General features: G+C 40.7%; 1 protein-coding gene across 1 annotated transcript in view; it reads right to left on the bottom strand.

Moving 5' to 3' along the window:
* The window catches only part of NHSL1 (NHS like 1), a 324,553-nt gene extending 296,846 nt beyond the window's left edge, over positions 1–27,707 (bottom strand). The window contains exon 1 of the mRNA XM_021087407.1: positions 27,578–27,707. The gene's annotated coding sequence lies outside the window, so the exon portion shown is untranslated. The remainder of the gene's footprint in view (positions 1–27,577) is intronic.

The raw sequence follows: 27,926 nt of genomic DNA, 5'->3' as shown, positions 1-27,926 counted from the left end.
TTAAAATACTTGATTTCAGATATATTTGATACCAGCTGTATTGTGACCCTTGGGGTATATAAATATATGCATTGGAAATCTTATGTGTATGTCTCTTTTTCTCACATTTGATTGTGATACAACTAATTTCACACAAGCTTCATCTCTTTTTCAGCATCTCACCTCAAAAGTAGACAGCACACTCTTGCTTCCTGCACAGGGTTTCTTGGGCACTGTGCTATAGGACAATGTGGGAGCCCATCGGTACTGACACAACACACTCAGCAGTGCAAACCAGCAGGGTGGGAAATACTTCTCACCTTGTCCCTTCAAGAGAGGTCTGCAGATGGGCTCAGCAGGAAAAGCACCAATCTCCTTTATTAACAAGGCAGCCCAGTGTTGCCTTTCTCTACTTCTTAAGTTCACTATCCTTCGTCTCTTCTTGCTGCTTCCTTGAATCATATCCCAAATAAACTACTTTCATGCAAGCCTAGAGACTCTGCTCTTAGGGAAACCCAGAATAAGCAAGTTGATACCAGAAGTAGCCATAGAAAGAAAAGCCTCAAGACAGGATTCTAAACCTGGATCATCCACTGGTCATGCAGCAAAAAGAACCCTATTGTTGATAGTATGTGAGATGGTTATAATCTCTGGTTAACAGTGGCTTCACAAATTGCAATTATCCATGTTGGACTGCAATGTGGTAGAGGTAGAAGGCACAGCATGGGTTATGTGGTACTCTGGGATTGGAACATATGGCAATAGTAATTATAAGAATTATAGAATGGTTTGGCTGCTGTTAACTGCTTTGAAAGCCTTGATAAAAGAAAATAACATATTCATGTCACCCACTATAATGCAAAGCCCAGTATAAAAATAAAAAGCCTTCAAAGTCAGTGTCTTTTACATAATTGATGCTGGATCCACTGGATAGCTATTCAGAAAAGGTGAACTTTGACCTCTACTTCATACCATACCCCCAAATTAATTCTAGATGGATCATGGACCTAAATGTAAATAGTAAAAAAAAATAAAGCCTCGAGAAGAAAACAGAGGAGAGCATATTCATGACCTTGGGGTTAAAGAGAACATAAAGAGCACTAACTATAAGACTGATAAATGGGACTTCACTAAAACTACGAACTTCTGTTCATCAAAAGACATCTTTAAGAGAGTTAAAAGGCAAGCCAAGGACCTGGAGCATGTATTCAACAATATACTTAGATTCAGAATACCTAAAGAGTTCTTGAAAATCAATAAGAAAAAAAAGAAATTCATATAGCAGGATCTTTAAAAACTGCCTCCATGTGGTATATATACACAGTGGAATACTATTTAGCCATAAAAAGAATGAAACAATGCCATTTGCAGCAGCAAGGATGGACCTAGATGTTATCATATTAAGTGGAGTAAGTCAGAGCAAGACAAATATCATATGGTATCACTTACATGTAGAATCTAAAAAATGATACAACTGAACTTATTTACAAAATGGAAACAGACTCACAGACTTCAAAACCAAACTTATGGTCACCAAAGGGGAAAGGTTGGGGGAGAGATAAATTAGGAGTTTGGGATTCACATATACATACTATCAGATATAAAATAGATAATCAACAGGAACCTACTTTATAGCACAGGGAACTCTAATTGGCATTCTGTAATTATCTGAAGTAATCTGCTCCAACCTGTTTATTAAGCAATTCAGAGAGCTGCCAGCTTTGAGGGGGGCCTAGAGGAAGAGACTGTGCATCCACAATTTTTTGTTTTTGGGCCACCCCGCAGTATATGGAGTTCCTGGGCCAGGGCCAAGCTACAGTTCTGACCTAAGCTGCAGCTGCACCAGTGCCAGATTCTTACCACACTGTGTTGGGCCACACGCTGAACCTGCGTCTCAGCGCTCTCAAGATGCCGCCAATCCCATTGCGCCACAGCAGGAACTTCTGCACCCGCAATTTAAGCCATTCAAGTCATATGCTAAGTGAGAACTAATGATGGTAGAGGCATCCTTGATATTTAAGGATTTAAGGATATCAAGGATTGCTGGAGAACTTCAGTAGGAGAGCTGCAACTCAGACCTGAGGATTCTAGTGGAAAGCAATGCCTTTGGTGGCAGAGAACTACCTGTCATTTGAAAAGCAGCTCCTGGTGTACTGCTAGGCCCCAGTAGAGGCCAAGATCCTGTCATGGGACATCAAGTGACCAGTGTTACCTACCATCATGAATTAAAGATTAGAAGATCCATTAAACCATCATTTCAGATGGGTGTAGCAGTAACCCATCATAAAAGGTAAGTGGGACATACAAGATAAGGTCCAGCATATCCCCAGACTCAAGTAAATTACATAAACAGGTGGTCCAAGTTCCCATATCTCCTACTTTTATTGCACCAATGCCTCACTTTGCACCTATGACCAAATATGGAGGATGATAAAATGCAGGCTTGGTAGTCAGACAGGTTCACTCACTATGTTGGCACGAGCCAAAATGGAATGCTTGTACACACAACTCCACCTAGGACCAGCCCAGAAAGATGGCGGTAAAGGGAAATCCTCCCAGATGAAGAGCTAACATGTGCTAGTGAAATCTAGCATTTTCTTTGAATATGTGTGTAAACAAACCTCACTAATAGTGATATAATCTGTGACACTGGAATGAGTTGAAATCATAAATGTTTTCATTTCTCACCATTATTTATGGCTAGTATTATTTTGAAATTGCCTGGTTATTAGTTATCACATATTGAATTCATTAATAAAGAAGCATACCTTTTGTGATCCCATGTATTTTGTTTTATGCATTTAAAAACATATTTTGAGAAGAGTCCACTGGTTTGACCAGACTGCTACAGAGGTCATGACCCCAATATGGTTGAGATCACTGTCCCAAAGACACTCACCTGTGTCTATGGGCATATACATGGATAGTCACAGAGCTGGTGGCAAGCTAAACACCCATCATTAGAACGGATACATTAAATGCTGTGGTTTTGGTCTATGGAGTACTATAGACACACATACTAAAACACAAATTCATCTCTAAAATCACAGCTTGAGTGAAAATGAAAAGGGACCAGCAAGATCCATAGCACAGTGTAATTCAGGAAAACTTAAAATAGTCGCACACAAAATAACACTATATATATATATATTTCTCTATCTACATGGTTAAAGAATAAATACATACTCAATTATATATATTTCTGACATCACACTTTGGAGTAGGAGCCCAGAGCCTGGGGTAGGTAGAACAGTAAGATTGAAGAAGGAGGATGATGGAAACTAGGAAAAAATAACTCAAACGTAAGAAGGACCTTAGGGCATTCCCATCGTGGCTCAGTGGTTAATGAATCCGACTAGGAACCATGAGGTTTCGGGTTCCATCCCTGGCCTCGCTCAGTGGGTTAAGGATCCGACACTGCCGTGAGCTGTGGTGTAAGTCACAGACGCAGCTCGGATCTGGCATTGCTGTGGCTCTGGCATAGGCTGGCAGCTACAGCTCCGATTGGACCCCTAGCCTGGGAACCTCCATATGCTGCAGGTGTGGCCCTAGAAAAGACAAAAAGACAAAAAAAAAAAAAAAAAAAAAAAAGAAGAAGAAGAAGGACCTTAAATGAAAGAGTGATAAAGGAGTGCCAAGAACCAAGCAATCTGTATAGTTTCATCCCTCTGATTCAAGGTCAAACTTGATTCAAACTGATTCAAGCCAAAAAATCCCACCATGAACAAGACACAAAGGCAAAGAAAAACTGGGGAAAATAAATAATTATTTAAAAAATAAGGCAAAACGTCATGTCTTTAATATGTAAGAAGTTTTCTGTTTTTGTTTTTTGGGTTTTTTGTTTTTGTTTTTTTGTATTTTCTGGGGCCACTCCCGAGGCATATGAAAGAAAGTTCCCAGGCTAGGGGTCTAATCGGAGCTGTAGCCACTGGCCTACGCCAGAGCCACAGCAACGCGGGATCTGAGCCGTGTCTGCAACCTACACCACAGCTCAGAGCAACGCCGGATCGTTAACCCACTGAGCAAGGCCAGGGATAGAACCTACAACCTCATGCTTACTAGTCGGATTCGTTAACCACTGAACCACAATGGGAACTCCTTTGTTTTTGTTTTTTGTTTTATGGAGGTTCCCAGGCTAGGGGTCAAACTGGAGCTGTAGCCACTGGCCTATGCCACAACCATAGCCACGCAGTACCTGAGCCACAACCATGACCTACACCACAGCTCATGGCAACACCAGATCCTTAACCCACTGAGTGAGGCCATGGATCAAACCTGCATCCTCATGGATGTTAGTCAGATTCATTTCCACTGAGCCACGACAGGAACTCCTGTAAGTTTTTTATCAATTAATATGGAAAATAGATTTTTAAATGGACGAAAAAAGAAACAGGCAATTTTAAAGACTTCAAATATAGAAAAAGGAAATATTTAAACTCATAAATAATGCAAAGTAAAATATCTAGGATTGTCAAGGAAGGAGTATATCTAACCTGCTGCTAATGGGGAAGAGAAAGGTGGCACAAAGTTTCTAAAGGGAAACCTGGCATATGTTTAAAATTCCACAAAAATCTGCTCTAAAAGCCTGCAAATCCATGGCATGGCATTTTTACATTTAGAAACATATCTTAAGGAAATAACAAAAGTACACAGATATGTGGTTACCTAGATGTTTACTGTAGCATTGTTTCTCACAACTGAAATATGGGGGGAGAAAGGTGATTAGATTTTGGCAAAGTAAATTGTAATATCTTCATATTATGGAATGGGATGATGTCACTGAAGTAGTACCAATAAGATGGGAATACAGTTAAAATATAGCATAGGGAGTTCCCACTGTGGCACAGCAGGTTAAGGATCCAGCATTGTCTCTGAGGCATTTGGGTTCAATCCTCGGCTGGGTGCAGTAGATTAAGAATCCAGTGTTGCTGCAGCTGTGGTGTAGGTCACAGCCATGGCTCAGATTCCAGCTCCTGCTCAGAATTAATCCCTTGCCCCAGAATTCCATATGCATGAGTGTGGCCAAAAAGAGAAAGAAAAGGAAAAAATATATATGGTATAGAAGACAAACACATAAAATTTATGTAGTATGAATCAGTTTGTGATTTAACATTTATATAGCATTTTTCATCATAAAAGGTTCACATTTAGGAAAGGAATTTGGAAAACAAAATCAAAGAACATAAAAGCCACCCAGAATTTCACCACCAGATATATTCATTGTTTATACTTTAATGGATGTTATGTGGATAAGAATCTAATGTAAACAAATAGAATATAAACATGTTCTTTGGGCCCTCAAATGTCAAATTTAATTTCTAATCCAAATGTTCATGAGTAAATCCTGCGCATATTATTTCCCTTTTCTGATGAACTACTGCTACACCCATCTGAACTAATAACTCAGAAAAGCTGAGAGATGCCAATTGGTAAACTTTCCAAATTCTGATCAGGGAACAAATCTGATTGGAAAGAGGTAGAAAAAAATGAATGGAATACGAGCCACCGTAGTTAACACTTTTTTAAAATTTTTACCTAAGCACCACAGGCCTGATGTATGAAGGATTTTATGATAAACCACTAGGACTGCACCAGTTAAAATTCAAAGTTTGGGCTGTGGAGAACAGCTGCCTAGGGTTGAATCACTGCCCCATATATTCAAGCTCTATGTTATTGGGCAACTTAATGTCTCTGTTCCCCAGTTTCCTCAGAATGGGGATGATAACAGGCCCCACTTATGGAGTGGTAAGGTGAAATGGAATAATACATGTAAAGCACTTAGACGTGCACCTGACTTCCTTTTAAATTTTTTTTAAGGAGTTCCCGTTGTGACTCAGTGGTTAGCAAATCCAACTAGGAACCATGAGGTTGTGGCTTCGATCCCTGGCCTCACAGATATTCTTTTGGGTTATTTATTTATTTATTTATTTATTTATTTTAAAATGAGAGTTGCAATATTTATTTCAGGTTTCTCTTGGTTCTGTTTTTTTAATTTTTTCTTTTTTGCCACACAGGCAGCATGCCCAAGTTCCCAGGCCAAAGACTGAAACTGCACCGCACAGCAGCGACCAGAGATCTGGTGGTGAGAACACAAGAGCCTTAATTAACACACTAGGCCATCAGAGAACTCCTTATATTGGGTTCTTAACTCACTAAGCCACAATGGGAACTTCTATACCTGGCTGTTATTAAACACACTGGAAATGTTAACTACTGGCTTTTCCAGCAATGCCATGCCAGTGCAGCCATGGAAGCACTTTGACTTGGCAGGGGTGGGACCTCAGCTACAGCATGTAGAAGTTCCCAGGCCAGGGATCAAACCTGAACCACAACAGTAACTTGAGCCACAGTGGTGACAACACTGAGTCCTTAGCCACAAGGCCAATAGGGAACACCGTGGAAGCACATTTTTAAACAGCAATCTGAAGCCCTTTGCTCGCATCACGTGCACTGAATAAATGACTGTTTAGGAGGCAGCCACAAGTTATGTCCTCCCCTTCAAGTTCAGGAGAGCTGTTTAATATCAGCATAAACACCCATGACCTCTACCAGAACTAGTAAAGCTGAGAAAGACAGCCCTGTGAATAGAGCCTATGTGTGTAGATGTGACACCTATAAATCAGTATGTAGTTTTTTGGCAATATTTTATTGGGAATTCTGTTCTTTTTTTTTTTTTTTTTTTTTTTTTTTAGGGCCACACCTGTGGCATATGGAAGTTGCTGGTCTAGGGGTCGATTCAGAGCTGCAGCTGACAGCCTATACCACAGCCAGATATCTGTGACTTATGCTGAAGCCTGCAGCAATGCCAGCTCCTCAACCCACTGAGCAAGGCCAGGGATCAAACCTGCATCCTCATGGACACTATGTTGGGTTCTTAACCTACTGAGCCACAACAGGAACTCCATGGGAATTCCATATACCTAACTTCATATTTGAAAGGTTTAATGCAGCTGTAGTATTCTGGTTATTCTAAAAGGTTTAACCTTCTGGAATTGAAGGGATGGGATTAAGTCAGCTACATTCATTTTAGTTTATCTAAATGCCTGATGATTATTGATCATTAAATGCCTAAGCGCCAGTGTGACTTAGGAGACTTTGAGCCCCAAGTTCCTTTCCTTAGATTGTAAAGGAAACGTTCTAGAGTCCTTATCAAGTTTGATCCTTTAGAGATAGAAACAGTAAGAGGCTACTTCTTGTAACTCAATTCTGATCCATTCGTTCTCTCTCAATTACAGTCTCGGGTAGAAAATGCTGATAATTTAAATGATGTTTAATTTCTTCATTGTCTCCCATCTCCTACTGACTTCTATTCATCTCAATGCATTTATAAATTCTAGATTAGGAGTTACTAGCAAGATTTTCTAGGCATTGTTAAGTTAATAATAAATACAACTTGTGGCAACAAAAACTATGCCATTAAAACATAAACTAATTTAACTACAATAGAGAGTATTACTTTTTCAAATATCATAATTATGAATAATGCTTTAATGAAAGGAATCAGTGAATAATTTTAAAGTAATCAACCAAGACACTAATATGAGAGATAACTAAGGACATGAGAAAAAAACACTAAATCATTTAACTTAAATGCCTCTAACTCCACATCTATATTAAAGAAAAATAATTTTATGATAAATTAACTAATGAACAAACAAGAGTGATGATTTGGTTTGTTGCACTGTAAAATATTTGTTTTGGTATTTTATCATCATCTTGTAAACCCTCTCTTTTATGTAATAAAATTGATCAATTATTTTCCTCTGCTGATGGAATTAGCTACTAAGAGATTCATCATAGATCACAAAAAGATCCAAATTATAAAGTTAATTTTAATACTATAGCACTTCTTACTCCAGGAACTTGTCTGGGTCTTTTTATTTCTCTTCATCATGTCCCAGTGATGATCACTCTCTTTTTTATCCTATTGTCCGACTTGGTCAGCCTAGACTGGAAGATAGTAAGGGCATTCCCACAACCCAGAGGGGTTAAGTGGTCACTGGGAGGGATGATGAAGCCCTTGCGAAGAACATAGAGAAATTCTTAGATGTGCAGGATACTCTAAATGGCATCACCTTGAGGAGACTGCTCTACTGAAAATTGAAAAATTTAATAATTTTAGGAGTCTGATGAATTACCATTTGGCCTCACAAACATTTATCCTTTTTTCAGACTCTACTAAATGAGTCAATCTTGCAAAACTAGAAAACAATGCTAAAAATATTTAATATAAAAATATAGATTCCTGGTTAGAGGATATCCTGGGAAAACAGGGGTGAATGTGGCTTTTTGTGAGGGGTGGACATTGAAGGCAAAGCTTTCAGGAATATTCAGCAGCATGTGTTTCTCTGGAGGTGGCCATTTTGGGAAAATCTGGCCCCACCTGTCAGTCAGTGCTGAGAAGCCCAAGGGCAAAAAATAATCCAGGTGGGATCAGAGCCCTGCCCTTCAGTAAACAGGCTATCTAAAGACCCCTCAGGCACAGAGTCACCTCTAATCCCATCCAGAGACTAAGTCTCACCCACCAGAGGGATTAGAATCAGCTCCACCTACCAGTGGGCATCAGCCCCTCCCATCAGGAAGCCTACAGCAAGCCCCCATACAGACTTCAGCCACAAGGGGGGTAGACACCGGAAGTAAGAGAGGCTACAACTCCTGTATCTGTAAAAAGGTCACCACACCAAAAACCTATAAAAATGAAAAGACAGAGAACTATAACTCAGATGAGGGAGAAAGGAAAAACTCCAGAAAAATCAGCTAAGTGATGAGGAGATACTCAGCCTCCAGGAAAAAGACTTTAGACTGTTGATGCTGAAGATGATGCAAGACATTGGAAATAAACTGGAGACAAAGATGGATAACTTACAGGAAACACTGAGCAAAGAGATACAAGATATAAAACTTAAACAAGAAGAGATGCAAAATACAGTAACTGAAATAAAAAATTCACTAGAAGCAGCTAACAGCAGAATACAGGAGGCAGAAGAATGAATAAGCGAGGTGGAGGACAGATAAGTGGAAATCACAGATGCAGAACAGAAAAGAGAAAAAAGATTGAAAACAAATGAAGAGAGTCTCAGAGAACTCTGGGACAACATCAAATGCACCAACATCCATATAATGGGGTGCCAGAAGGAGAAGAGAGAGAGAAGGGGACAGAAAAAATATTCCAAGAGATAATAGCCAAAAACTTCCCTAACATGGGAAAGGAACCACTCACTCAAATCCAGCAAGTATCATATAAAATAAACCCAAGGAGGAATACACCCAGACACATATTAATCCAACTGACCAAAATTAAAGACAAAGAGAAAATCTTGAAAGCAGCTAGGGAAAAGAAACAAGTAACATACAATGGAACCCCAAAAAGGCTATCAGCAGATTTTTCAGCAGAAACTCTGCAAGCCAGAAGGGAATGGCATGCTATACTTCACGTGATGAAAGGAAAAAACCTCCAACCAAGAATACTCTACCCAGCAAGGCTCTCATTCAGATTTGAAGGCGAAATCAAAACCTTCACAGATAAGCAAAAGCTAAGAGAATTCAGCAACATTAAACCAGCCTTACAACAAATACTAAAGGAAATTCTCTAGGCAGAAAAGAAAAGACAGCAACAGGAAACAAAAAGTCCACAAATGACAAGGCTCACCAGTAAAGGTATATATACAGCAAAGATACGAAATCATCCATGCACAAATACCACCAAAATCAGAAATCATGAGAAGAGGTAGGTACAAATGCAGGACACTGGAGATGAACTTTCAGTTAAGAGAACAACAACTTAAAACAACCTCATATACATATAGACTCATATCAAAACTTCAGAATAACTGCAAACCAAAAATCTGCAATTGATACCCAAACAAGGAAACTCTGGAGAAGAAATATATCTCATAGTAAATAAGTGCATAACCCACCATGAAGGGGGTCATTTGACATCGTTCTTGGAATGCTGAAGTCTTCTTACATCTAATTCTGATTTCCTCTCCATCAAAGAATTTATGATAATTATAATTAAATAATGCAACTGTATAATTAAATAATACAGTTCTACAATTGTATTATTAATAAACATTTCTCTCCATGGTACAATGTAAGGTCTATAATGTCTTGTTTATCACATCACCTAGAATGGTGTAATCCCTATATTGAAGAATCAATAAGATGTAACAAATTGTGAGGACATATTTATATAGTTACACTGTTTTTTAACCAATTTATGCATTTTGTATTTTACTTATTTTCATAAGGTGTATTATTTTTGTTATTCTTACCAGTTAAGTTATTCTTTTTATTATGCTATATAAAATATTTAATGGTATATAAGGCTTTCTTTATAAATTTTAGTTGCATAATATATACAATTTTAATATAATGCTAATTTTTAAAGAAAATTGAAATGTAATAGATAATACTAAATAGTAAATATGAAAGCCATACAAAATAGGATAAAGTATAGAATAAATTTCTTAGTTGTCTCAGCTTATTTTCGATTCCAATTCTCCAGAGGGAGACACTTAATCTGTTTCTTCAGATCCATGATATAATAATCTGTGTGAATGTAATTGTGTTTAAATATATGTATTTTATTCTGAAAAAAAAAAATTTTTTTTTCAAAAAAAAAAAAATACAGATTCCTGGAGTTCCCGTCATGGCTCAGTGGTTACAGAATCTGACTAGCATCCATGAGAATGAAGGTTCTAATCTTGGCCTTACTCAGTGGGTTAAGGATCCAGCATTGCCATGAGCTATGTTGCAGACTGCAGATGAGACTTGGATCCTGTGTTGCTGTGGCTGTGGCAGAGGCTGGCAGCTACAGCTCCAATTTGACCCCTAGCCTGGGAACCTCCATATGCTGTGGGTGCAGCCCTAAAAAGCAAAAAATAAAATAAAATTTAAAAAATACAGATTCCAGGAGTTCTCATTGTGGCTCAGCAAGTTAAGGGTTCAGTGTTGCCTCTGTGAGGACTTGGGTTCAATTCCTGGCCTTGCTCAGTGAATTAAGGATAGGCTACAGCTGCAGCTCCAATTTGACCCCCTGGCCCAGAAACTTCCACATGTCACAGGTGCAGTCAAAAAAATTAGGAAAAAAAAAAAAGAAAGATTTCTTTTCTTTTTGTGTAACGTCTTCTTCCAGTGTCAAACTGAAACAACAATATCAATCATTATGGCTATATAATACATTTATAAGTGACATCAAGATTTAGGAAGATCAAAGTTGTAGAAAAGGGGAGAAAGTCATGGTTTTATAACTTTGACTCCAAAGTATGTGGGAAGAAAAGAAGAATATTTCTGGCAGCTCAGATAAGGCCACAAGTATAAGATGGCATTGACTGAAAGAAAAAGCTCTGGAAATCACAGATACATCTAATTATTTTAAAAAGCTGTGATATGGGAATATTTAATAGCATTACAGCTTAAAGAACCATCAGGTGATCCTCCCTTTCAGAGTTGGTAAAATAAATCCCCAGCCGGCACACTTGTTATTTGAGGAAAACAGCAGGATCCTGTTTACTGTCTTTTGGTCTAGTATAGATTTCTCTGCTTCCTGGTCCGAAGCCCACATTAATAGAGCCACACCTTTCAGTTACATAATGCACACAGGTCACTGGCCCAGAGGATGCAATTGCATCCAGTGGTGGTGAAAACCTGTTCTCTCCTTCGCATGGATTCCCTTGTCAGATCACATCCCCTATTTCTTTCAGGCAGTAACTTAAGAGTCTGGGTATTGGAAAATATAAATAAGACTCATACAATATGGAGTCTGTTGATTAAAATTGTCGTTTTTATCTGGCGTTGGCACTGCAGCAGGTGGAGTCGTGCTGTGGCATGGGTTAGATCCCTGGCCACACACTGTGGGGCGTGGCCAAAAATAAAATATTGTCCTTTTCCCCCAGAATGTGGGACTATTGACAACAATTTCCTCATTCTTATTACCTTACTTATCTATATTTTTGAGTTTTCTATAATAAATATCAATTTGTAATTCAGGAAAACAAGTGTAAAAGGTAACTGTAATGGGTATTATACTAATAAGTGAGGAAATTATTGGAGTACATTCAAGGAAATTTTCATTTAAGACATTTAAATTGCAGAATTATTTTACTCGAGTTAATTCTGAGGGGCAACAAAGTGGAGAGGCGGGTTCTAGGATTCCCTAGAACTAGGTAAAAATCCTCGTCGTGCTACTGACTAGTTGTGACTTTAGGTAGGCTGTTTAATACATTTTATCCTCAACATCCTCATTTTAAAACTGGGGTTAAAATACTTATCTGTCTCATAAGTTTGTTAAAAGGATTAGATGAGACTGCATGTAAATCTGTACGTAATAGATTTTAGCTACTAAAATTATTTGTGTTGTTTGACTATTTTCATTCTCACAATGATAGTATCACCACCACTGTTAAGCTCTTGAGAGGGGTTCAGAAAGGCATTCCAGCCCAGGGAACAGACGTGTGAGAGCAGAGTTACAGAAGTGCCTCCAAGGACAGAGAAAGGCAGGCAGGGACAGAGGAAAGGGGTGTGGATATTCTAGAGCCAGCTCACCCAGCCCAGAGTTTGTTCCTTATCTTTAGCTCTGTGGACAGAAGCCGTCTATTTAGCCATATATAAACATATATGTGTGTTATTACATATACTTTATATATATTATATACATATTTTTAAATTGTGTTTCTTATAGTAGCTTCACCTTTTATGCCAGTTAGACTCGCCTTCCTCCCCCACCCCATGCTCCCAAACCATTCCACTCCTCTCTCTCTGTTATTCATTATTTATAATGTGACACTGTAATCACTTGTTTACAATCCTGCATCTCCAGTTAGACAGGAGCTCCCGTAGCCTCTGTGCTCTACATCACGCTATCTTCCCAAGAGGCAGAAAATCCTTAATACATATTCAGTGAGTGAATAGCTACATTTTCTCAGGACAAGAAAGAAACCGCGATAGAGGACGCAACCCATGGTAGGTATGTTTTTATAAGGAGGAAAAGAAGAAACCAAGAACTGAATGATTAGAAGGAGAAAGAGGATGAAAGGAAAGACAGAGCAAAAGCCTGGCAGCTGCAGTGCTGGGGCCCTCTCCAGGCACAATGACTTGACAGCTTTGACCAGGATAACCCGGGAGGCCAGTCTTAATACACCACTCTATTTAGAAAGTACACTCCATACCAAAAAAACAAACAACCCCATCAAAAAATGGGCGGAAGATCTAAACAGACAGTTCTCCAAAGAAGACATACAGATGGCCAAAAAACACATGAAAAGATGTTCCACATCACTCATTATTAGAGAAATGCACATCAAAACCACTCTGAGGTACCACCTTACACCAGCCAGAATGGCCATCATCCAAAAGTCTACAAACCATAAGTGCTGGAGAGCGTGTGGAGGAAAAGGAACCCTAGTACACTGTTGGTGGGATTGTCAATTGGTGCAACCACTGTGGAAAGCAGTATGGAGATTCCTCAGAAAACTAAACATAGAACTACCATTTGATCCAGCAATCCCACTCCTGGGCATCTATCCAGAGAAAACCATGACTCGTGAAGACACATGTACTCCGGTGTTCATTGCAGCACTCTTTTCAGTAGCCTAGACATGGAAACAACCTAAATGTCCATCGACAGATGAGTGGATCCAGAAGAGGTGGTACATATATACAATGGAATATTACTCAGCCATCAAAAAGAACGAAATACCAGCATTTTTAGCAACGTGGATGGACCTAGAAACTATCATGCTAAGTGACGTCAGCCATACAATGAGACACCAACATCAAATGCTTTCACTGACATGTGGAATCTGAAAAAAGGACAGACGGAACTTCTTTGCAGAATAGATGCTGACTCACAGACAATTAAAAACTTATGGTCTCTGGAGGAGACAGTTTGGGGGGTTGGGGATGTGCTTGGGTTGTGGGATGGAAATCCTGTGAAATCAGATTGTTATGATCATTATACAACTACAGATGTGATAAATTCATTTGAGTAATAAAATAAATGAAAAAAAAAAAGAAAGTACAAGCACTGCATACGTCAATATGGAACAAAATCCAAAATATATTAGGTGAAAAGCAAAAGTGATAGGATTTCCCGTTTTAGTGCAGCGGTAACAAACCTGATTAGCATTCATAAGGATGGGGGTTCGGTCCCTGACCTCACTCAGTGGGTTAAGGATCCAGCATTGCTGTGAGCTGCGGTGTAGGTCACAGATGTGGCTCGAATCCAGGGTTGTTGTGGCTGTGGTGTAGGCCAGCAACTGCAGCTCTGATTCAGCCCCTAGCCCCAGGAACTTCTATATGCTGTGGGTATGGCCCGAAAAAGAAAAAGTGACAGAACAACACGCATATCCTAAGAGGTGTGTGACTACAGGTGTGTATACACATACAGCTGTTTGTACAGTTCATACACGTGAGATGAGACCACTAATAAGGCTGTCTGGAAGACAGAAATCCTTTTCATCATAAAACTGTTATTACCTCTTATTTTATTTTTTATTATTGTCTACTTAGGGCTGCACCCGCAGCATGTGGAGGTTTCCAGGCTAGGGGTCGAATTGAAGCTGTAGCTGCCAGCCTACACCACAGCCACAGCCACAGCGACGCAGGATCAGAGCACAATCTGTAAACTACACCACAGCTCACGGCAATGCCAGATCCTTAATCCACTGAGTGAGGCCAGGGATTGAACCCGCATCCTCATAGATACTAGTTGGGCTTGTTAACCACTGAGTCACGACGGGGACTCCAATTAGCTTTTATTTTAATATCACATACATATATTGTCTACTCAAATTTATTTATTTATTTATTTATTTTTATTTGAGGGCTGCACCCATGGCATATGAAATTTCCTGGGCCGGTGATCTAACCTGTGCCACATCAGTGACCCAAGCTGCTGCAATAAGAATGCCAGACCTTAATCCATTTTACTGCAAGGGAACTCCTCAAAACTTCTTTCTTTTTTTTTTTTTTCTTTCTTGGCCATCCCATGGCATATGGAGTTTTCTGGGTCAGGGATCATATTCAGGCCACAGTTGCCACAGTTGCAGCAACGCCAGATCCTCAACCCATTGTGCTGGACTGGGGACTAATCCTGCGTCCCAGTGCTTCAGAGATGCCCCTAACCACCTTTTACCACAGTGGGAACTTCCTCAACATTTATTTTTAAAGGGACCTACAAAGTGAAATTTTAGATTACATTTCTAAGTTAACTTTTGAAAAAGGAAGCCATATGCAAGCAAGGAAAAAGGTCTGGGTTGATATATAGTAAAACGTGAATGGCATAGCCATTGTCTGTGGGTATTTTTAATTTTCTCCTTCTCTAGTCTTTCCTGTCTCGATTTTCCACCTTTGCCAGTTCCTCTTTTCCCAGAGGTCAGGCTTTAGGAGTTTTCTCTCTGCATTCTCTTGGTTCTCTCATCAGGTCTCATGGCTTTAGATACCAACTATAGGCTGAACAAATTTATACACCCAGGCTAGATCTCCAGACTTAAATATATAATTGTTTAGCCAACCCTTCCACCTGAACATCTTAAACATCATCTCAAACAGAACATATCTCAAAATGAACTTGTGCCTTCCCTGGCTTCCAACACACAAGTCTTCCCATCTCTTTATTTATTTATTTTTTATGATTTATTTATTTGTTTGTTTGTTTTGTCTTTTTTGCCTTTTCTAGGACCGCAGCTGAGGCACATGGAGGTTCCCAGGCTAGGGGTCTAATCAGAGCTGTAGCCAGGGATCAAACCTGCAACCTCATGGTTCCTACTTGGATTCGTTAACCACTGAGCCACGACGGGAACTCCCCATCTCTCTCTCTCTCTCTCTCTCTCTCTCTCTTTTTTTTTTTCTTTTTCGGCCACCGTATGGAGTTCCCTCCCAGGCCAGAGATCAGATCCGAGCTGTTGTTGCGACCTAAGCCATAGTTGTGGCAATACCCACTGTGTCTGGCCAGGGATTGCACCTGCGTCCCAGCACTCCCAAAAGGCCACCCAACTTGCTGCACCACAGCAGGAACTCCAAGTTTTTCCATCTTAGTTTAGGGCAAATCCTTCCTTGCAGTTGCTCAGGTCAAAAACTTAGAGAGATTCTTGACTCATTTTCTCACACCTTGAATCCAACCTCTCAGGAAACCTTGTTAGTTTTACTTCAAGAGGGATCTAGGTTTTGACCACTTCCCGTCTCCTTCCCAGCGGCCGTCCAGGGCCAGGCACCGTCATCGCTCACATGGATCACCTCAATGGTCTCCAAACTGTCTCTCTGCTTCTCTTTACAGCTATGGTCTATGCCCAACAGCAGCCTGAAGCAGCAGGCTATCAAAATGGAGGCTGATCCTCTCACACTTCTGCTTAAAACTCTCCAGATGCTTCATTTCTCAGAGGGAAAAAACCCAAACCCTAAAAATGGCCCACGAGGCCCCACATAATCTGCCACTCCTTCCCACCTTCCCACCCACACAACCCTACCTCTCTCACCTCTCCACTTCCTGCCCTTTCCTGTGCTCATCCCTCTCCAGCCAGCTCATCTCCTAAATGGTCTTTACACACCAAGCACCCACACCCATCATTGTTGTGCTGGTCTTACCCCAGATATTCTCCAAGTCTTTGCTCAAAACCCACCTGCTCAGTTAGGCCTTCCCAGTCCTCCCTATCCAAAAGTGGGACTGCCCCCCACAACCCTATTCTATTTTCCCAAATATATTTTTTTTCCTCATAATACTTATCCTTTCTACTCTATTATAGTTATTTTTATAATCTGCCATGCTTACATTTGAATACAAGCTCCATGAAAATAAGGATCTTTGTCTATTGTTCACTGGGCCTGGAAAAAATATCTGACAAATAGTACATGCTCAATAACATGTTGAATACATATGTTTGTCTTATTTGTGTAATAAAGAATAATTTTAAAATAAAATTTATTCAAATGAACGAAGGCTATAGGTATCTATGTATTCATAATTGAAAGCTTTTAATAAACAGTATATTTTGGGAGTTCCCATTTGTGGCGCAGTAGAAAATGAATCAGATTAGGAACCGAGAGGTTGCAGGTTTGATCCCTGGCCTTGTTCAGTGGGTTAAGGATCTGGCGTTGCTGTGAGCTGTGGTGTAGATTGCAGACGTGGCTCAGATCTGGCGTTGCTGTAACTGTGGTGCAGGCTGGCAGCTACAGCTCCGATTAGACTCCTAGCCTGGGAACCTCCAGATGCCGTGGGTACGGCCCTAAAAAGACAAAAAGACAAAAAAATAAATAAATAATTTAAAAATCAACAGTATATTATATTTTGCTTTTAGTAAACCTTTCATTGTTGTTATATTAGGAAAAATATTTCTATATTTTCCTATTTATCAGGACTGAGGTAGATTTTATTTTATTTTCACTACAGGGAAAAAAAGCAATCCATTTTATTTCTGTGGTTGCATTTTCTATGGCAGGCAGCACTGCAAGAGGAAAGAGCGATAGCAATTAGGGCTAAACAGCAGGGGCGTTTACCTCCACTGCTCCACACACGCCTTTACCTCGCAGAACCTCCTTTTCCACATCTGTGAAATGGGGATGATCCCTGCCTCACAGAGCTAGGAAGATTAAATAGGGTCAGTGCTAATATTTGCTGGGAGCTTATGCCACACAGAGGGCTATATATCATGCCTGTTTTCCCAGCTTAGGAAACAGGGGCCAAAGGTTATCCAACCAGTCGGGTAGCAAGGTCAGAGGGCTGTTTCCCAAACAGTAAGTTCAGGATTCTTTCCCGTCCACGTTCCTATTCCTTATCTCTTTGGGAGAGGATAGAGGGTGGACAGAGTGACTAGGGACAACTAAGTGGGCCCTGAGTCTTAACTCTTCCTTTAGCACAGCTCAGCCAAGGCCTTGGGGATGTGCACTATTGCCATATGGTGCATGAACCTCCTCGGGGTATCACAAATCCGAGCGAGTCAGGGAGAATTAACAAGAATTTGGGGCACCTTCTGTCCCACCTCTTTCCTCTCCATGTTGATAATTTTGCAAAATTGAATGCTTCTGCTTTTGATTTTTCTTTTCAGGTCTCCGCTCAGTTATTTCCACACCTGAATTTCTCTCCCATACTTACCTGCATGCGCGCCTTAATCCTCTCCCGCCTTTTATTAACTCTCACCCAGTTACCTCAGGTCAGTCTTCTTTCTGACACTCTTTGTTGCATCTGTAAACTCCAAAACAGTTCCACTCTGGTTGATAAGCACAGAAGGAGTATTTGAAATGTATCTAAATGATGGGAAAGACCAGCTTTTCACTTTGAACTCTTCTAGGCTTAGTGAACAATTTGGTGGCCTACCCTAGCTGGGGATCAGATGACCCTTTCCGAATCTTCTCCAAGGGTTCACTGACCTCTGTATTTAAACCAATGGAGCTGTGGTGTACAGTGCTTAAAGTGGCTGTGGGCTGGCCCAAGTCCCAGTTCTATGAGTTAGTAGCTGCGTGACTTTGGGCAGCTATTTAACCCTTAACCCACTTTCTTCATCTGCAATGTGGGATCATAACAAAATCTACTTCCTAGGGTTACTGTGGGGATTAGATGGGTTTGATTCATTTAAATCACTTAGAATGGCTTCTGGGACAGAGTAAGAGTGAAATAAACATGCATTGCTGATACTTCCTCAAACACAAATATTTTGAGAATTTTTTTTTTTATTCTTTACTCTTTAAATTACTGTTAGTATAACAACTTTTAAAAAATCTTTTTAGGAGTTCCCGTCGTGGCGCAGTGGTTAACGAATCCGACTAGGAACCATGAGGTTGCGGGGTTCGGTCCCTGCCCTTGCTCAGTGGGTTAAGGATCCGGCGTTGCCGTGAGCTGTGGTGTAGGTTGCAGACGCGGCTCGGATCCCGCGTTGCTGTGGCTCTGGCGTAGGCCGGTGGCTACGGCTCCGATTTGACCCCTAGCCTGGGAACCTCCATATGCCGCGGGAGCGGCCCAAGAAATAGCAACAACAACAACAACAAAAGACAAAAAAAAAAAAAAAAAAGCAAAAAAATCTTTTTAACTAAAAATTCAGTGGTTCGGTCACATAATTAAATACACTTTTATTAAGTAACTTGAAGAGCTACCACCCATAAAACTGTTTCTATGGAAAGCTTATTATTATTATTGTTATTATTTAGGGCTGCACCTGTGGCATATGGAAGTTCCCAGGCCAGGGGACAAATTGGAGTTGCAGCTTCCAGCCTACACCACAGCCATAGCCATGGCAACACGGGCTCCAAACAGCATCTGTGACCTACACTGCAGCTTGTGGGAACACTGGATAATTTTTTTTTTTTTTTGGTCTTTTTGCCTTTTCTAGGGCTGCTCCTGCGGCATATGGAGGTTCCCAGGCCAGGGGTCTACTTGGAGCTGTAGACGCCAGCGGACGCCTCCGCCACAGCAACGCAGGATCTGAGCCGCGTCTGCGATCTACACCACAGCTCACCGCAGTGCCGGATCCTTAACCCACTGAGCAAGGCCAGGGATTGAACCCACATCTTCATGGATAATACTCAGGTTCTTAATCTGCTGAGCCACAGGAGGAACCCCTGGAAAGCTTATTTTACTTTATTATTTATTTATTTATTGCTTTTTAGGGCTGCACCCACGGCATGTGGAGGTTCCCATGCTAGGGGTTGAATAGCAGCTACAGCCGCCTGCCTACACCAGATCTGAGCCGCAACTGCGACCTACACCACAGCTCATGGCAACGAAGGATCCTTAACCCACTGAGCGAGGCCAGGGATCAAGCCTGCATCCTCATAGTTCCTAGTCGGATTCGTTTCCACTGCGCCAAGACAGGAACTCCCAGAAAGCTTATTTTAAATTCAGAAATATTTGGACTTCCCTTGCGGTATAGTGGGTAAAGGATCCAGTGATGTCACTGCATCGGCTTGGGTTGCTGCTGTGGCGCAAGCTCTATCCCTGGTCTAGGAACTTCCACGTGCCACAGGCATGGCCAAAAAAAACCCCAAACAAACAAACAAAAAAAAACAAATATTTACAAATGGCATTTTGAAGACTATTTTATCTAGACTATAGGGACTGCTTATATTAAAAATGCAAATGTACATAAAACTGTGGTATATGACTGAATCTACAAGAAAATTCTTTGCTTTTTTGAAACACAACTTATTTCTAAGTAATTCACCTCTTGTTGACATAGGTGCTATGAATCAGATATCTCTGAAAAATAGAAATGGGGGGTGATGGGGTCTAGAATCTCACTTCTTCATGGTTTGGCTTTTCTACCAGACTCACAACTGCTATAAAATACCGCATTTGTATAAAATCACCGCTTTGGGTAGAACATCTGCACTTACTCGAGGGGTCAGTTTCCTGAGGATAAGTTACTGAGCTGAGGAACTCTGATCCATATGGGTAGAGTACAAAGACTCATAATGAGGAAGCCAAGCCTCCCAAGCTACTTCCTTTTCATCTCTCCAAATAAGAAAGCACTATTGCTTCCTGCAGACCTGGGGAGTTCTGTATATTTTGGAATTAATGACAACAACAAAATATTTGTTGGTAAGACTGTCAGATTTAGCAAAGCAAAATATAGGATGACCAGTTAGACTTGATTTTCAAATAAACAAGTACTTTTTTAGTCCTAAATATTGCATGGGACATTCTTATGTGAAGTATTCTTTGTTTATTTGAAATTCAAGTTTAGCTGATCATCCTGTATTTAATCTGTTCACCTTATTTATTGGGAGATGAATTATCTCCAGTCATATTACTGCTTCCTCTCCCTCTCTCTCCCTCCCTCTCTCTCTCTCTCTCTCTCTCTCTCTCTCTCACACACACACACACACACACACACACACACACACACACACGTTTCCATACTGTAAAGGAATACATGTGTTTCATAAGCAAAGTATAGTAATTTGTATCTACCTTCAAGGTTTTGGAAACAGCTTGCATTAGAGAACTACCAGTAATTCTAATTTGTGTTGACATTGGAGAAGAAACCTATAATTTCATGTCAGTATATTTTAGTTCTTATTTTGGCTCTGTACAATTACAAAAATAAGCTACAGAATTGTCGAATTCATTTGCTTTCGCAAAAGAAGCTGGGCTCAATTTAATATGAGATAATACTGCCACCTGGAGGCCACAGGTAGATATGACTAAGAATCAGTGTTTCTCATTCGTGAATGAGTAATCTGAGTTATGGTGATAATTGATTTAATTAATATTGCCATTCTGCACTTGTCATGACATAAATCCAGTTTTTTCACTTATTCACTCATGTTGTGAACACTTTCTAGGTTTCTATTGTATGCCAGACACTGTGCTAGATCTTGGGACTATAAAGTTGAATCAAACCTAGTTGCTTCTGGAGTTCCTGTTGTGGCTCAGCAGATTAAGAATCTGACTAGAATCTATGAGGATGTGGGTTCAATTCCTGGTCTCACTCAGTGGGTTAAAGGAGCTGGCACTGCTGTGAGCTGTGGCATAGGTCGCAGATGCTGCTTGGATTTTGCATTGCTGTGGCTGTGGCATCTGCAGCTCTGATTAGACCCCAAGCCTGGGAACTTCCATATGCCACACATGTGGCCCTAAAAAAAAAAAAAAAAGAAAAAGAAAAAAGGAAAAAAAATCTAGTTCCTTCCTTTGGGTAGCTAACAGACTAGTAGGAGAGACCAGCAGATTACCAGGTGTCATCCCAGGTAATCTTTCCCTTTAAGGTTAAAATGAAATTAATATAAACCTCCAATCTTCACTAAGGCGGAAAACTGATGTCTCTCCTTCCTTCTAAGATCATAGAGGGAACTGTGGCTTATAATTCTCCCATTTCCCTTGGACTCAAAGTTCCTGCTTCATCTGACAGACACAGTTCAGTTTAGGGACTACTTCACTGTACCGCGCATACCGTCCTTGTTCTCCACCAAATCTTCTACAGATGCAGAAAATGCTTCTCCCTTGATTTCCATAGTGACTGATTTATACAAAGCTTCGGGCTTATGGGGATTTACTTTGATGGTTGGAAGCATGGAGGACATGTATGTGTTCTGTGTCCGTTGTGTGTGTATGTGAGAGAGGGAGAGAGAGGGAGATAGAAAGAGCCATGCTAACAATTACAAATTGAATAATTGACTTCCTTGCTCTTTTTTTTTTTTTTTTGTCTTTTGTCTTTTTGGGGCCACAGCCGCTGCATATGGAGGTTTCCAGGCCAGGGATTGAATCCACATCCTCATTGATGCTGGTTGGGTTCATTAACCACTGAGCCACAACAGGAACTCCAACTTCCTGGCTCCTTTTAAAGTCCTTCTTCCCACCACTGTGATTCTCCTTTCTCTCCACTCCCCCCTTTTTTTGCTATTAGCAACATTTCTCAACCCCTACCCTCTACCACCGGAAACAATTTTTCCCGTTTTATTATACAGAACAATTCAACTTTCTCAATTTCATATCCCTAAACGCAGCCTCCCATCCACCTGTGCATATCCAACTCCCATTATTGTATCACAGCACACATGGGCTGTCTACCTAGAGCCTCAGCCCTTTTCTTGATACCATATAAAGATTTACATCCCCATTGACAGGAATTACGGTGACTCTTTAAAGGACAGAGTGGTAGTAGTTTAAGATTTAGGTAACATTTTAAAATTTCCTTGTAGATAGGCACATAAATCTGGAAGCCATTCTTACTCTTTAGTCCTTCCCTCCCTCCTTCCTCTTTTACTGCTCTTCTATAAGCTGTCTCTACAGGTATTTTCTAGCAATCTTGTGGCACTCCATGATAACACTGCTACTTGAATTAAAACTCAACAAAAAGAGATAAAGCTGATGAAAAGGCTTGCTAGTCCATGGTATACTTTGTTTTCTGGCTAAGCCTATAACACAGGGCATCTTCTAGAGCTGGAGTGTTTCCAGGACAAGAACTTGGAGAAAGGCTATTGAAAGGATGACTCATCCTCATATCTTGCTGATAACCATTCTCTAATTCTACTAACTACTCCAGGCCTTTAAAAGGAAGTGTGAATAAAACATTCGATTAAAACATTAATTTTGGGAGTCCCCACTGTGGCTCAGTGGTTAACGAATCTGACTAGGAACCATGAGGTTGCGGGTTCCATCCCTGGCCTTGCTCCGTGGGTTAAGGATCCGGCGTTGCCGTGAGCTGTGGTGTAGGTCGCAGACGAGGCTAGGATCCCGTGTTGCTGTGGTTCTGGTGTAGGCTGGCGGCTACAGCTCTGATTAGACCCCTAGACTGGAAACCTCCATATGCTGTGGGTGCAGCCCTAGAAAAAGGTAAAAAGACCAAAAAAAAGAAAAAGAAAAAGAAAAAACATTAATTCTATAGAATCACAAACTGACTATCCCAAATATTAAGTTTTCAAAATAACTACTCAGGCAACAATTTCCCTAAGCTTCAGGATTAGTTTCTTCATTAGACCCCTTGGTCCAAAGGCTTGGGTACCAAACACATCTCCTAGCTACATAAAAAAGAGCACCTGTCTGGGCATTAGTGATGTCATTTGATTGGCATTATGACTAGGCCTACATCTGTGTACTTGGGGGTTTAAAGAATGATTAAATGACTCACTTTACTTCCAGAAATAAAATCAGATAGCTTCATTCATTCAAAATACATACATTCACAGAGCACCTTCCTTATGTTCTTTGTAATGTGCAATGCAATGTGCTTAAGATACAAGAATCAAATAAAACATAATATCAGCCCTCAAGGAACTTAAAGCCTATTGAGGAAGACAAATTAATCAAAGACCATTCATGTGAGAATCTTGCAAATGGCTAAGTCTGTATGTAACTTTTCAGGTCTGTTGTTTACCTTTTGTTTGTTTTTTCCAAAGCACTTAGAGGTAAAATACAATTACAAGGCTCTCGTGTTTATTTTAGAGCCCTTTCACTAATGCCCAAGATATACATCTTAGAGTAGACAAGAAATCCAGACCATCCCATTGACGGGCATTCTTTCAGTTCCATGAATATGGCAAGCTCATTTCTGCTTCAAGGCTTTTTTACTAGCTGTTTCCTGACCCAGGCATGCAAAGAAGCATTGAGTCTGAACAATCTTGGCCTAGGTTTCTGGTATGAAAGGAAAAAGAGATGGAGAAACACTTAGCAAATGATGGAGAGACTCCCAAGTTTAAAAATCAAAAATCAAAATTCTCTTCCCTAGAAGAAACACAAGGGACAACAAGTGGGTGATTCTTTTCCAGGAACTCAGAGTACCTATTTGATTTGGGTTGTGATACCAGCCTTTTCCTTTAGAGTGTAACTTCAAGGGGAAAGATGATTCATGTTTGTTTGTTGTCTTTTTTAGGGCTGCACCATAGCACATGGAAGTTCCCAGGCTAGGGGCTGAGTCGGAGCTACAGCTGTGGCCTTCGCCACAGCCACAGCAATGCCAGGTCTGAGCTGCATCTGCAACCTACACCAAAGCTCATGGCAACACCAGATCCTTAACCAACTGAGCAAAGCCAGGGATCGAACCCTTGTCCTCATGGATGCTAGTCGGGTTCATTACAGCTGAGTCATGACAGGACTCAGATAATTCATGCTTTTAATTCAATAAGTGAGGATATACAACAGTGACTTCCAAACCTATGCACCACCTGAGGGCCTTCCACAAAAACATTCCTGATTCAATAAAATATGAAAAAAAATCATGGCACTTATAATTCTAATGGAAATTTGAACACTGAGTGCATATTTAATGGTAGAGTAATTACTGATGTTTTAAGAATAATAGTGATATTGTGGTAAAGTTTTAAAAAGTCTTTTAGTGATCCATACTGAAACAGCATGGTTTCCGTGAGGTCTGGGATTTGCTTCAATGTATCACTGAAGAGGGGACAATGTTGCAGAAGGGGTATAAACTAAACAAGATTGGCCATGAGTGAATAGCTAGATGATGGGCACATGGGATTCATTATACTGTTCTGTCTTCTTTGGGATATGTTTGAAATTTTCCATAAGAAAAATATTCTCCAAAACATACTCTAGAGTATGTTAATAGGGGAGGAGGGGAGTGATCTTGTTGATCACAGCTCATATCCTGGGAATATATACTCTCTTTAGGAGCAAAGTATCCGATTGATTTACACAAAGTGCATTTAACAACCCAAAGCAGAATTTTTGCAGTACGAAGGAAAATCTAATGTCTCAAAGTACAAAATTTCTTTCAATTCTAAATTTCAAATAAAATAAACCACATTCCATGAGGATGCAGGTTTGATCCCTGTCCTTGCTGTGGGTTAAGGATCTGGCGTTGCCGTGAGCTATGGAGTAAGTTGTAGATGCAGCTCGGATGCTGTGATGCTGTGTCTGTGGTGTAAGCCAGCAGCTATAGCTCTGATTCGACCCCTAGCCTGGGAACCTCCATATGCTATAGGTGTGGCCCTAAACAGGAAAATAAATACATCAATCAATCAATCAATCACATTAGAAATTGTACCTCTATGACTCTACCTCATGTCACTCTGTCCCCAAGTCAGTACAATCCAGCCACATCGACCCCTTGCTTCCTCAAACATGCCAAGCTCTTTTGTGCTTAAAGGCCATGGTTTAGCCATGTGCTTTGTCAAAGAACGCTCTTCCCCTAGATTATCCCATGGCTGGCTTCTTCATTCATATCTCAACTTCCCCAGTGTTGCCTCTTCAGGAGGGCCTTCCCTGGCACTCCATCTTCAGTACCCTCACCCCTTACAATAACTCCCTACGACCTTTAGCTCCTATTTCAGAGCACTTATCACCAAGTGAAACTGCCTTATTTGTCTACTAATTTACTGTCTGTCTCCTTTATTAGGAATATAAGATCTCTGACCGTGGAGCTCTTGTCCATCTTGTTCATGGATGCCCCCTGACCCTTACGTCAGTGTCTGGCCAAAACAGGGACTCAGGACAGAACTTTGAATACATGAACTATGTACATTTGGAAGGGTACCTTCTTGCACCCCTACATTATATCAGGTACTGCAAATGCAAATATCCCAGAGCTCAGATGGGTGCTAAGTGCACTGGGCCTTAGAGAAAAATGGAGACCACCTGAACTGGTCTGAAGGAGGCAGCCGCTCTTGAGCTTGACCTACTACTGCCAGGCTACAGGGAAGATCTAGAGTAGTCAGATCTTCCCGCTACTGGGATGCCAAATAGATGAGATGACATCCATTTTTCATTTCTTCACTTTTTTGCTTTTCACTTTTATGGCTGCACCAGCAACATATGGAAGTTCCCAGACTAGGGGTCGAATTGGAGCTGCAGGTTCAGACCTATGCCACAGCCACCGCAATACCGGATCCAAGCTGTATCTGGGACCCATGCCACAGCTTGCAGCAATGTAGGATCCTTACCCCACTGATCGAGGCCAGGGATCGAGCCCATATCCTCAAAGAAACAACGCTGGGTCCTTAACCCACTGAGCTACAATGGGAACTCCTAATCTCTTCACTTTCAATTGTTAGCAACTAATTTGAAAAAAATTTAAATAGCATGTGAATCACCAGTTTGCAAGCTCTGCTTATCCAGATCAGACAATTCAGAGAAGAGTTAAGAGATACTGAGAAAAGATATTGAGAAGATTGCACCCAAGAGTATTGTTTGTAATGGTGAAAAATGGGAAACAACCTAAATATCCATCACTACGGGAATTCTCAAATAATGTGTGGTAAGCCTATTTGATTAGAATACTATATAGTTAAGACAAGTGAAGTCTAGCCATCTGTATCAGTGTGCATAGATCTCAAAAACATAGAACTGGGTGAGAAGGCAAGTTGTAGATCAATACACAAAACATAATAGCATAAAACTTCAAAAGTTCAAAGTTATTCTATATATAGTTTACAAATACTTAGTAATAATGAAAGTATACGAACCTAGATTAGCAAAATGCATTTCAAACATAAGACCAGAGTTGCCCCTCCGAAGGAGAGTGGCATTGAAAATAGGTGGCACCTACTTTATTCAAATAACCTATTTCTTTCATTTAAAGATATAAAATGACAAAATGTAACATCCGTTCATTCTGGACAGTGGGTGAGTGAATGTTTACTCTGTTTTTCTTTTTAAAACATTTCAGAATTTTAAAATATGGAAAGGGTGGCAGTAGAAGAACATATACTAGAAACCAAGGCAACTGCGTTCGTCTTTGCTCTGCCTCTTTGGCATTAATATAACCTCTAATACTGTTTCCTCATTAGCAAATGAGGAGAAAGTATGTGGTTCTCTCCAGTCTCTTCAATCTGTCAGTGAACCTAAAACTTTCCACCCGCAACCCGGATACAGGAAAGGCTAGCCAAACTAGGGAATGATACATGGATTCTCCCCCCGTTAGGAAAGTTCGATCTCTCTCAAACGTCAATTACTTCTCCAGAGGCGGTACGTGTAGTGAAGTGTCTTGGCGACAGAGAGACCTGGATTTATTAGCAGTTCTGACTTTCAGAGTCCTCACTTCTAAAACGGGTATTTCTCACACCCAGCTTATAGATTGTAGTGAGATAACTTCTTTCAAGGGCCTAAACGGTACCTATATAGCAGCAGTAAGAGAATTTCATTTAGGGGCTCTGCATCGGGATCGCTAAACAGAATCAGTTTTTCACGCTGGCTTCCAAGACAAAAGTAGGTTACCTTGCCAAATGCCGGCGATGTGTCAGAAACTCTCCGGGATAGTTGCTATGGCGACACTCTGGTTCCGCCTCCAAACTTGCTCGAACAGCATTCTGGGAGTTGTAGTGCGTGGACGCTGATACACACCGAGGGGATGGGGCAACTTCCGGAAAGGGTACTGCACTTCCGGTTTTTGCCTCCACCACCGCCCCTCACGCTCACTTCTTGTGGGCCACAGACCCCAAAATAAAAGCCAAGCTATGGGTTCTCCTTTCCAAGCTCGCCAAAGGTACAGCTGAAGGCGGGACATGGGAAGCAATGCGGTCCCAGGGGCGGAAACGAGAGCGGCATTGGCGGAACAGGAAAAGGC

This window comes from Sus scrofa, chromosome 1 (genome assembly GCF_000003025.6).
Source record: "Sus scrofa isolate TJ Tabasco breed Duroc chromosome 1, Sscrofa11.1, whole genome shotgun sequence".
Lineage (NCBI taxonomy): Eukaryota > Metazoa > Chordata > Mammalia > Artiodactyla > Suidae > Sus > Sus scrofa.
Note: the sequence above shows the minus strand (reverse complement) of the source record. Positions and strands in the feature narration are given on the sequence as shown.